The sequence below is a fragment of the Centroberyx gerrardi genome, chromosome 2 (assembly GCF_048128805.1).
Source record: "Centroberyx gerrardi isolate f3 chromosome 2, fCenGer3.hap1.cur.20231027, whole genome shotgun sequence".
NCBI lineage: Eukaryota > Metazoa > Chordata > Actinopteri > Beryciformes > Berycidae > Centroberyx > Centroberyx gerrardi.
In genome coordinates, this window is record NC_135998.1 from 30,942,644 (window position 1) to 30,955,340 (window position 12,697).

General features: G+C 42.3%; 1 long non-coding RNA gene across 1 annotated transcript; it reads right to left on the bottom strand.

Annotated features, from left to right (window-relative positions):
- Window positions 1-6,759: 6,759 nt before the first annotated feature.
- LOC139925996 (uncharacterized) lies at window positions 6,760-7,293 on the bottom strand. Its single transcript, XR_011785288.1, has 3 exons — window positions 7,198-7,293; window positions 6,986-7,052; window positions 6,760-6,815 (listed from the first exon to the last, which is right to left on the bottom strand). It is a non-coding gene; the product is annotated as an uncharacterized LOC139925996 (long non-coding RNA).
- Between the last annotated feature and the right edge of the window lie 5,404 nt (window positions 7,294-12,697).

A 12,697-nucleotide genomic window follows, 5' to 3' on the forward strand; every position in this document is an offset into this window, starting at 1 on the left:
CTCATCCAAAAATGATCCTACTCCATCATGACTTATGGCCCATTGCTAGTGTGTGTCAGTGTGTGTGTCTGCAGAGAGCCTGCTGCCTTCTGCCTGGATTTTCTTATTTCTGAATGTTCGGGACGTTTCTGGGCATCAACCCAGGGTTTTTCCTGGCTCAGAATGGGCCTTTGGGGGGTGACTACGCACGACAGTAAGCATGATCGGTCCGCGTACAGAGTCTGTGTTACCTTATTTGACAGAAATCTATGCATTTTCCTGTTAGTTCTGACCATTTGATAAACAAAAATGTCTATTATGCTTGAGTAAATGAAACCCCAATTAACAAAACTGGTTAAAAAAAATAATTTTATTACAACATTGGAAGGGGGGGAGGGGAGTGAGTTTGAGGGAGAGGGGTGTGGGGTTGGGAGAGGGGAGGCAGTCAATTGCAGAGGTCACATCCTGCTTCAGAGCATTTCGCCCTCCTCTTTTTACTGACTAGATAAAAGGATCTGACAAGGCCATGGTAGTCAATGTCATCAGCTTTTGGTCCGTCAGTGGCCACCCTGCAGCACACGTCAAGGTGGTCATCCTTGAGCCGGTTCCTCAATGGTGTTTTCACCTGTTGAAAATTGAATGGAGAATGCAATGATTGTGCTATCAACAAATCATATTAACAATCCTTTGGGGTGGGGCATATACTGTATATGGCAGATTACACATCATGTTATATTTATTTACCAGCTTGAGGGCAGAGAACAACCGCTCAACATCTGCGGTCTGGACAGGGGCAGTGAGGGCAACGGCGGCTGCCAAGCTGAGGGAGGGATAAATGACTGAGGCCTCGGGAAACACCAGCCAGAGGAGAACCTCCTCCAGTGATTTAGACTGCAAGCAAATAAAAACAATGGAATATTTATAATTGAAAACAAGGCAAGCTGAATTTCATTCATGCGCTCCTGATGAGACGACGAGCGTCTGAGGTGGGGGTGATTTCGGTATCGTAACGCTACAGTGACCGGCAATCCGGAATAAAAGATGTATACATGTATACATATACACTCATATTAATACATAGAAAATAAGCTAAATTTCATTGGAAACTTACCTCACAGGTGATCCGATTCGAAGGCTGTCAAAGCTCCGCTAGCTGTCTCTAGCCGTTTTCACATATGAACTCCGGACAATGTCGTTTTCACCTACTGGAAATACTGGGCGAGGGGTGCAGGAGGCAGGACATGACGCAAAAAGTACGCTGCGGTTGTAATTCAGCGTTTTTAAGATTTTCACCAGAAATAAAACGGCTTTTATTTTACGAGAAATCACAGGAAGTCCTCTCTCCCATTAGCACTAGCTTCACAGCGGAGCGTTCAGGCCCAGTCAAAACAATGCAGCTTAGCTGGCTGTGTTTTATCCAGCGCCAGCCGCATGTGTAAAATATAGCGGCTGTGGATGAGAGGGGAGTTGACTGCTGGAAGTCAAAGATGTCGTATTTAAGTTTATGTTCTGCTTGTTCAACAGTTGTTTAATAAATTGCTATTAAACACATTCAGAGAGGATTTGAATTGCTATTTTTATTCTCAATTCTTATCATTTTGGCGCTGGTGATTTTCTTTCTGGCTAAAACCTCTTTGGGGGGTGCCAAAAATTCCTCTATGCAGGAAAAACCCTGCAACCTTTTAGCAGCAGGTGTGTCCAGCTGCAACAAAAACCACTGTTGAATCCTTTTATATCTAAAAGCCACTGGCTACAGTAGTGGTCCCGAACTCTAATACAGAGCAACTGGTCAGAGCTAATGTGTATCGTGAGCTGGCAGCTAGCTACCGTTAGCATAGCTTCGTTGTAGTAGAAAAGCTGATAACCGGCACCTACCTGTCCAACAGAAAACAGGCCAACTCCGTGTCGCTCTTCATCCCATCCTCTCCTTCAATACTGTTCAACAGGTGAAAGCCAACCCCAGATTCACTCTTTTTGGAATGAGCCTTGTCTGCATGGCGTTTCACCAATTTTCACGTGATGGTCTCATTTTTCTACCGCCATTATACTAGGCTATCAAATTTGAGAATGATATATTGAGGTTAATATTCTACACTAGGGGCTTTAACATTGATTGGGAAAGTAATGTCAGAATTCAGCGCATCAAGAAACAGCTTAACGATTTGAACAGATGTCTTTTGGTTATAGCTCTACTCAAAACCCTCTGGAGTAATTGATAACGCTCCTCCATTTGCAGGATCCAGTGCTGTCAAACTCTTCTCAGTATTAGAGGGGGATGAAACAGACAGAAAATGCCTGTCTTCCCTTCCCTTTTTGTCTATATGCGGTGTCTCTTCCACTCCATGGCTTTCTCCACACAGGGACCTTAACTCAGAATGAGAGGGTCAGATGAATCAGCACATCCTGACAGAAAGGCTAATGTGACCCAATTCAGCTGTTTTTCCTCAAGTCCTCCTTTTTTTTTTTTTTGCCTCCTCACGTTCATTCTCCCTCTCCCCTTGTCTCTTTTCCCTGGGTCCTGCATGGGGAAGAAGCAATGTTATTCAGGAAGAAACAGTAAATAGCCATTTACTCCCCAGTGACGGGACGAGGCTGCTCTGAATAGGGCCGAAGTCAGAGACTGAATGAAGATTACTGTGCCAGCCACGCCACTCATTTGGCTCTGTGATGCCCCCTCTACAGTTTCCCATAACAACACCACAGCACTTTACTGATAAACTGGCCACTGCCAGAATGGCTTAAGGTCAAAGCTGAATGTTTGGCTTATTCCACTGACATATTGTCAGTGGAGACCTCTTTAGGATTCTGGACGATGGGATGATGGCATACTCTAGGCTTGGGCGATATCCAAAATTGAATATCGTGATACTGTCCCACCAAAATATCGCGATACACAATATTATCGCAGGGGGCGGGGGTTTCAGTTTGGTTTTTTTTCTCCAGGTTTTTCTGGGGGTGTATTTTACTTTGTTTCTTCCAAATTACATCAAATTACTAGGCTACAATAGTAATTATTATTATTAACAGCCTAGAAATGTGATCTTATTATTGAAGCATTGGAGGAAACAATGGCCATTCGGTATAATTTGCTCATTCCTGCTATTTCCAGAAAAACGTGCTGACTGTGGAAAAAGGAACCCACTTAAATTAAAAAGACACATTACTATAAATATCAACAAAAGAACGCAGATAATAGATAAGGCAGTGGGATAGGGCTGAGAGGTACAATGGTGATGATTAAGGTGATGATCATGGCTTTCATAGTTTTTTTTCACAAGTGAAGCATGTTGTGTCTTTTTAACCTCCTCAGGATTACTTTTTAATCAATCTGTATATATAATATAGCGCATGCTTGAAGGTCTGGTCTCCCTGAGCTCACAGGGATTCCCGGTTTCTGACCTTTTTGGGAAATCTATGACCATCATCTCTACTGTGAGCCATTGTGGTTTGTCTCTTCTCATATCTGTCAGATATGATATTTCCCAATTTCCTGTCAGTGTGAGGCAGTCCTTGTTATGTCTCAGCCAGACTGTCAAGTCTCTCGGGAGGAGGTAGAGTGGAAAGACTGGTGACATTACACTCAGATTGTCAGTAACGAATGCTACTCAGTGTTAGCAATAAGGACCTCTGTCAACGCCGTGTGACCTGGCTATTCAGCTACTTGGAGCAACTGACATAAATCGTTGAGGTAAATTCATAATACAGCAGGGCCGTAGCCAGCTTGGCCAAGGAGGCGGGTCTTTTTCCCCCAAAAGTGAACCTTTTTTTTGTCAGTAATCCTGAAAATCTGCATGCACACTGGCCCTGCTATATGTACATAATTCCTTTGGGTAAATGTACAAGATGAAATAATAAATCAAATTATGTATTCTTAAAACAAAGATGAAACAGATGAAATCATTGACTGGGACTTCAATATATAACTACCAGGATTCATTATCAGATTTATGATCAACGCGATTAGCAGAGAAGAATATTTGTTGTATTGGGGGTTTTCTGTTGCACTGGGGATTTTTCCGCCATCAAGATGGTTTGGTTTTGGTTTTGTCTACTTGGGTAACCACAAAGCAACACTGACCAAGGAACCAGTACAGATCTTGTTCGCAGCATTGCGATACAAAACAGTTCCTCAATCCTCAATGTGCTGCTTTTCTCAATATTGACTTTTATTATTGAAAGATGAAAGATCGGATGCAGCGGGGACGATTTTTACTTCACATTCAGGGAGGCCACGAAAATAACTTGTAAACTGACATTTAACATGTTGGTGAACAGATTCAACAACAGATCATGCTACTGTGATTTTCAGTTGACTGACAGAACATAATTTCGCCAAATAGCATTTTTATTGATAGAAGAGAACATAGCTAAGGAATACCATTTAGGAGAGATAGTTCCTGTTTGGAGACCGGATCTACTTTTATTTAAAATGCTAATTTTAGTGTAAAACAAGAATAGAAATGCAAAATGACAATGGACCCAGGATTGCTTTATTGTCGTAACAGCAGGATCTGATGTTGAATATGTTCACCGTGTTAAATGTCAGTTTTCAGTCTATTTTTGTGGCTCAATCAAATGAATGGGAAGTAAAAATCTACAAACTCGTCCAGCTGCATCCAGTCTTGGTGATTAGTTTATATTCTGGTTTTCATGGTGGTCAAGAGCCAAATAACCCCCATGTTAAAACTAAGTGGAATATTGCTTTAAGTGGCGTGCCAGTCTTTACAACATGGTGTAATCCATGGAGGTCCTCGCCATGGATTCTGTTCTAAAGCGCAAAATAGGTCAGTGCCTTGTGTGTGGTGAAAGAACACAAGTGGCAAAAGCAGGAACTTCCTAACAGCGTCCATTTTTGTGTTGTTTACAACCAAAAGCACTTTAACGCATAATCCATTGTGCTTTCCAGAGAGAGAGAGAGAGAGAGAGAGAGAGAGAGAGAGAGAGAGAGAGAGAGAGAGAGAGAGAGAGAGAGAGAGAGAGAGAGAGAGAGAGAGAGAGAGAGAGAGAGAGAGAGAGAGAGAGAGAGAGAGAGAGAGAGAGAGAGAGAGAGAGAGAGAGAGAGAGAGAGAGAGAGAGAGAGAGAGAGAGAGAGAGAGAGAGAGAGAGAGAGAGAGAGAGAGAGAGAGAATTCTGCTCACCTGATAGATGGGATTTGGGAATATGAACTGAAATGATATAGGCTAGATTGGTCAATTGAGCACCATATCCTCCAATTTGCTTCTCTTAAAGGAACACTTCGCCATTTTTACACCTTATTGCCATATATTGGTCCTCACTAATACATGCTATGGGACGGCACTATGTCTCTCTACTCGCTCTGTGTCTCGGAGGCGGGCTGTGGGAAGTCCCAAAATTAAACCGCCGGATCGGTAGGGATTTCCAACTGCTAGAAACTACAAGCGTTCTCTTCCTGGATTGGCGGCTCGGCTTCGAGGGGCGGGCACTCCGACCGCGACGGGGAAGCCCTTACACGTCCGCCTCCACACTTCAGCTTGTGGAAAGCTTCGGGAAAAAATTGAAATGGCAGCCCGAGATGCACCTGTAGAGGACGCGATGGATGAGCAGACATTTTATGGTATTTTGGCGGAGTCTACTGTTCAGCCCTACTTGTACGAGCCAGAGTACACTGAAGAGGAACTGCAGCAACGGGAGCAACAGCAGGAGCAAGCCCGGCCAGCGGCGTCTCTTGCAGCTACATCGGCGGGGGACGATGTTAGCATTGCAGCTACATCGGCCGGGGAAAATGTTATCATGGAACCGCCCCGGGCTAACAGTGACTGGTGGTGTACCTGTTTACAGTGTACACCAATGCCTACTGAAGCAGAGTCCCTATGTTGCCACGAATTTCAACGGGGAGTGTGTCAATGTGGAATGACGTAAGTATCACTTACCAGTAGTGGCGTTTGCCTGCTCTCTCTTCACTATGTTCTCATTGTGCTCAAGAATGGCAAGCAGGGCTCTCTCCCTCATCCCCATGTACTGGAAATGCTGTCTTTTTGGCATGTACTTCAGCAAGGCACTGTGAAACACCTCCAAGGGACCTGTGAGTGATAACACAAACAGTGGTTTAAGAAAGATGACTAGTAACACATCGTAGGAAAAATATATGTGAAGTTAGATGGCTGGTTGCTCACCAGTATGTTTGAACAGGCCCATCTGTTTGAGGTCTGCCAGGAGACGCTTGTCCAGTACGAGAGCTTTTAAGTCCTCATATGCCAGGGAGTCCTCGCTAAGCCATTTCTTCTTTCTGCAGTCTGCTTCGGTCAGTGAGGCATGCAGGCACTGTTGGGCTTCCCCATCTTCAGTCCAGCTGTGGACATTCAGCACATGGCGGAGTATGGAAACCCAACGACGCTGCAGTTCCTGTGTGTACAAAAATATTTTTAGCCTGGCAAATATGAACAAGTGAATCAAACAGCACCCCCAGAAATCAGTTCAGATTGTATTTGGCACATGTAAAAAAACAACAAGTTTTAGAATTATAAGTTTACAAATCTGTACAATACATAATGCCAACTTTGAAGGGAATTTGTAGACACAGGTACATAAACTACTTGTATTTTCGATGCGATCAAATAGCACAAAAAGGTGTCACAGGTTTCAATGTGTCGATCAATGTACCCAGTAGATAACTCAAATGAAACACTGGAAGCAGCAAACAATTAATAGTGGGGTGAAAAAAAGAATACATATAACTTTTTCAACTTTCACATTTCAGCATAGAAAAGAGTAGTTAGAAGAACAGTTAAAGTAAACAGAAATAATTTTTTGTATGACATACCTCGGTGTTGCCTTTGCATGACGCAGAGGAAAACCACATGTGATTTGAAACTGACCTGATGGTAAAAATGAGAAGTATATACATTTATGGAAGACAGTATAAAAAAGTGCCTCTATTTTGGTTTCATTGTATACAGGCATTAGGGTCCTTTCTAATAAAATATGACTTCTGGATGAATGCAGGTGATTGAGGTTGTATGTGTGTGTGTAAAATACATAAGCTCACCTGGACCACTCAACAAGTGCTCCCCGTCCTCTCTTCTTTGCTTTCTTTAGCAGTTTCTTCTGGAACCCTGAAATATTGAAAAAACAATAAGTCCAGCAGGATGAGCACAATGTGGACATCCACTGTACATTATTACCACTATGATAACGAATGTTAGAACAACTCAGAACAACTCACAATCATCACTGTCTTAGGTAACACTTTAAATATACCTTTTGATGTGTGCCACAGGTCAAACTGGTGGATGATTTCCGGGAAGTCCTGTCTCATTATCTTTCGTATTGACGGAGAGCGGTCTGTTGTCATCACATCGACTTCCAAGCCCGTGTCTTGGAGCACTTTAAGTCCATGTTTGAAACCCAAGGCTTCCATTCCCACACTACTCTTGGCTTCTGTGACCTAATAGCCAAAAATGTTAAAGGTTATGGCATGTACTTGGAGTGCTTTGACACTTCAATCATAGAAATAGGGCAAAAGCTTTCATTACACAACCACCTGCCATGCTATGCTACAATCGAACATGAGCAAATGATAATGGCATATTATGAATCATAGTGGTGTATGTTTTGAAGCTTGAAACTCACCTGCACCAACTCTGTATGGACAATCTCCTTGGTGTTGTCCAGCATGAAAGTGTAGTGGCAAAATTTACTGGAAAAGCCAGGTGTGTCATGTCTGAGATGAAAGAAAGACAAAAAAATGTTGTTGTATTATTGAAAATACAATAAAATTAAGAAATATTATATACAACATACATGCTGTATATATTCATATTTCCCATCCCATCATACACACCTTCCATCCCCAGACAGATGAACCAACTTTGGTGTTGATTGATCCTCCTGTACATCTCTTTCAGGTTCCTGTTCAAGGAACACCCTGGCCAGAATTTCATCCCTCTGCTTTGTGTACAGGTCCTCAATGGTGGGGTTCAAATAGGCCTTCTGGATGTCATAGAATGTATAGTAGTTGGGCTCATCATTGACAGTTTTAACACCTTTGACCAGTCCTCTAAACTGGTAATGGTGCTTCCAGTGAAGAGCACAGATGCAGCAGCCAATAGATTGACCTCTGGCATTCCACGGACATCCGGGGATGAAGTCCATATGCCAGAGTGCCCTCCAAGACAGTCCCACTTTACCTTCATCTGAGCGCCAAAGTAGGTAACATTGGTGCTGTTGATCGGTTTGCCACATGTCTGGCACATTTTGAAGAGATCCATGATCTTGGATTGGTAAACAATCGTCTTTGGTTCTCGCCAGCCATCTCTGCCTGCTTCATCCTCAGATGATGTGGATGAAGATGTGGAACAGGTGTCAGTGTCTGGTTGGTAACTGTCATCAAACGGGTCTTGGTACCCAACACTGCTCACACTGGTGTCCAGGTCGACTGCTGAGGCTGGCTGGCTTTTGGCTGCCAACACTCCTGGGCCAAACTGTGATAAATTCATTGAAAAATTAGATACTGTAGCTAAGCCGTGCAATCATCATGTATTTTCAGCTAAACTTCACTTATAGGCAAATGTCTGCTGGGAACATTCCATGTTCTAGGTTTAGTTGGTGTTGAAGTCAAGAGTCCTGCTGACATTGTTGAGGTCGACGGAGCCACATCCTGAAAGGGTGTCATGATGACAACAATGTTTTAAAACAAACAGATGGACAACAAAAGACCACCATCTCCTGCCCTAGTAGTAACAACCCCACCCCCAAAACAATGCAGACAGTAGCATTCTTGCAAAGAGGTGGGCAGTAGAGACTTCCCTATTATTATGTACTAACTTAGTAGAGCTTCATGTCTGAACACAGGCTAAAAAACCTGGACAACATAAGACCACAATATCCACTCTTCCTAACAGTAAGGACCCACATCCCCCGAAATTTCAGACACTAAGGACCGCTTGTCGACAAACAACGCTGAGAATAGCAAACTGAATACCTCAAAACTGCTGCACACAAACACAAGTACACCCTGGCATAAATACTTACCACCCAAATGAAACTGTCACAGTGATAAGTTAGTGTCTACCTACAGTATATCTACATTGTTATACACTGTCTATAACTGCATGTTGTAATACATGCAAACGCCAGCAGTTAAATATTCATCTTACCTCTGAAAAAGTCCCAAGCTGCCCCGAAGTTCTGGCACTGGCTGTTGCTGGGACCATTGATGTTTTAGATGATTGGGCAGTCGAAGAGGTACTCTAAGGGCGAAAAAGTGATACAATGCTACATTTGATTGGAATGAACAGTTAACTCGCTAACTTTTGCTAGCTATCTAAGAAAATAGCATCATGTCTTGACCAATTTAACCAGAAATGCGCTATTATCCTAATGAACGGGAGGTAACAACATGTGTCCCTCCAGTAGACGGTTTAGCCACGGTGACATTACAGGTGTTTCTCTCAACCTGGGCTACAGGACACTTACTCTTTGATCCACAGATGGTGCTCAGAGTCACCTACTGGTAAAGAAATGAATAGCTTCACTTGGTGGCCATTAGTACCATTAGCTCTCATATAAACAAAGCACAGTAACGTCATGAAAGCGCCGTAAAAGAGCATTATTATCTGCCAGCTCCTCTCTCTTTTGCGGCAATCCATGAACCCAAATCCTTCAGCTGTGTCGTTATTTACTTTAGCGAGCGAGTAAAATAAAAGCACGTCGGTAAAGTAATCATGCTCCATTTTTTTGAATCTGAATATTCGGCGCCGATATCGTTGTAGTGTGAATGCTTTAACAAGAGCACATTGTTATAGTTTATAGTTATCTTTATAGTTGTCGCTCTAGGTATGAATGGGTCTTAGACAAAAGCCACTGTATTCGTAAATTATAACGTTAATTAGCTAGAAATTTGGAAAACTCACCTGATCTGTCCTGCTTCATTTACCTGGTGGCTGCGACACAACCACACCTACATCCATACGTCGGCCGGTGGATGGATTGGCGTCAGGTTTTAATTTTTTTATTTTGCTGCCCCCAATCAACTCAGCCTTCATATCTCGTACAAAGTTTTCTTCTGTGAAATGTAAACTGCAGATACGGATATTCTTCAACTTGCTCACCGGAGTGTCTTCATTGTATTTTGGATTCTGTATAAGTCGGAGCCATTCCTTGCAACGGACAGCGTCTTTTACTGGAAAGTGGTGATAGCTCGGTCCTCCCTCGTCCGTTTTAACACTTTTAAAGTTAGGCACTGCACACCAAGACGGCATTTTTCTCTTATATTCAAAAACACTAAAAGAAAGCTAAAAACTAAACTCCTTTTGCCACAGACGTTAGCAACAAAGCTGCTCCTGGATTTTACGTTGACAAGCGGACGTAGCGGACACACCCAGCTCCACCTGGGGGCGGGAGTTGTCATGGATCTCGGAGGCCAGCATTCGCAATTCACAATTCTGCTGGAACAACTTGGAACAGCTCAACATGCAGAAAAATTGCATTTTTCCGGCAATATTTGGCTGATTTGAAAAAAAATTGCTTCTATCAATTCAGGAAACTTTCAAGATTGACATAATTTCCACAACAATGATCTATATCTTCAGGAACATTAAAGGTTATAGCCTATAGGGATGAGAAAGGGTTAGAAAAAAGAAAAGGACTAATGGAGGAGATAGCAAAACTAAAAAACAGTGGTGGAAAAAGTACTCCTTCCTCCTTCCTTTACTTAAGTAAAAGTAGCAACACCATAATGGAAAAATACTAAATTAAAAGTAAAGGTTCTGCATTCAAAAGTTTACTTAAATAAAAGTATATAAGTATTAGCAGTAAAATGTACTGAAGTATGAAAAGTCATCATTCTTTCAGAGTGTTAAATTATTGAAGCATTAACCTGTCAGAAGTATTTTAATGTTGTCGGTCTAACTGCTCCATATACTGTTGGGGAGTTTAAACTCTAACAATGCAACATATTTTATGAGCTTATTGTATGTTTTGCATGTAAAACCTTATTCTGCAAAGTAACTAGTAACTACAGCCATCAGATAAATGGAGATGGATAAAAGGATCAGTTAATTAGATTTTAGTGGTGATCCGGATCTGGAATTTCTGCCATTAGACGATTATCGTTTTTTAGCCAGAACAATTATGCTTGGTTCAAGTGCTGGTGGGAAGGTCATTTGGGATGAATAAAGAATGAATAAAGCTTTCCCTGAAAAGCTTGCATATGTGAATGTCCTTCAAATGTTTGAAACAAAAACTTCTAAATATTTATATACCACAGTATTGTAAATATATATATATATTAAGCTGCTCCCAAGGTGAATACATTTATTAACGCCTATACATATAATGTTGTTTATCAAATATCTTGCGACAGTGACACCTGGTTAGAGAGACATGATGCCTTGATAGTGACCTCAATAAGCAGAAATTGAGCCCACCCCATCAAATCCTACCAGTAAGCGTTTTTAATTCAGCTTATTGAATGTGACGTCAAAGGTCCTCTGCAAGGAAGACTGCAATGAATGAAATGACTGTGAGAGGTGAATATCGTGATACACTCAGATGGGATGAGGTCGTACTTACAATGTGGTTGAGAGGATGGTGTGGCTCATAGACTGTAAAAAAAGATGGATGTAGTGAAGGGCCGTTTTGAAGCCAAAAGATTGAGTTTATGATCGAAGCCGAGGGTTGTCCACAGAGCCGCAGCTCCGCCTGCTATTGGCCCGTAATCAGCGACCTGTTGATCACTGGATAGGCGACCTGTCAATCACTAGGAAAACAAACCGATTTTATAATCATTATATCCCGTTAATGACAATTATATTGAAAAGCGCCACAAGGACACACATGAAGTGAAATTGGCTACTGAGACCATAACCTCTTGTCGAAAAAATTTATTGATTTTATATTTTGAGTGAGAAGTTGGGTTGTGGTCCCATTGACTTGCATGGAGTTGGGCCGGGTTTGGAGTCTTTTTGGAGCCGGCCTCTAGCGGACATTAGAGGAATTGCCGCCTGCCGCCACTTCCTTATTGGCTTCAAAATTCACCCGTGGTTTTGGCTGGTTGGTGTGGCTGAGAGGGGCTGATGTACTGTATTTGAACTCGGGGCTGGTGTGTTTGGCAGCGCAAACACTTGAGGGATTTGGTCTTCAATAGCAGTGGAAAGCTGCAAAGGACCGAGGACGGACCAAGTATCTTAACTTGAAGCCATAGTTGCTCCCTGCTCAGCTGTGGCTGTTAGTTGCTCCAGTCTAGAATGAGTAGCCCAAGTAGCATGATGGAGGGAGATTGCACAATTGAACATGGTTGCCCATCTCTGCCATAAGCCACAGAATACCAACAGAAAAACATTGCTCCCAGCATGGCATTGATACAGGGGCTGCAAATCCATATGTGCCAACACTGACTGTGCTCTCAATGTGGTTCTGTATACTTAGTTTGCATCTTTGAAAATGTATGAGCAAAAGCTCAAAATCAGGACTCAGACCTAAATGCATCGCATGGTTCATAGATGCATAATGCAAAGAGAACATAGTGAGGGGGATTTAGGGGATATTGGTGCTTACAGGCGTGGAGTAGACATGTCAAATCTAAGTCTTGTGGGGTTAGAATGGAAAGCTGCAAAGTCGAGACCAAATAACTTTCTTGACTCATTCCTTTAGTAAATACTACTACATCTGATTCTTAAATAGCCACATGCAACTTCTTGGGAAAAAAAAGTGGAAGTCAAAAGGGGAACAGTGCTAACTCTATATGTGGGGAATCAGA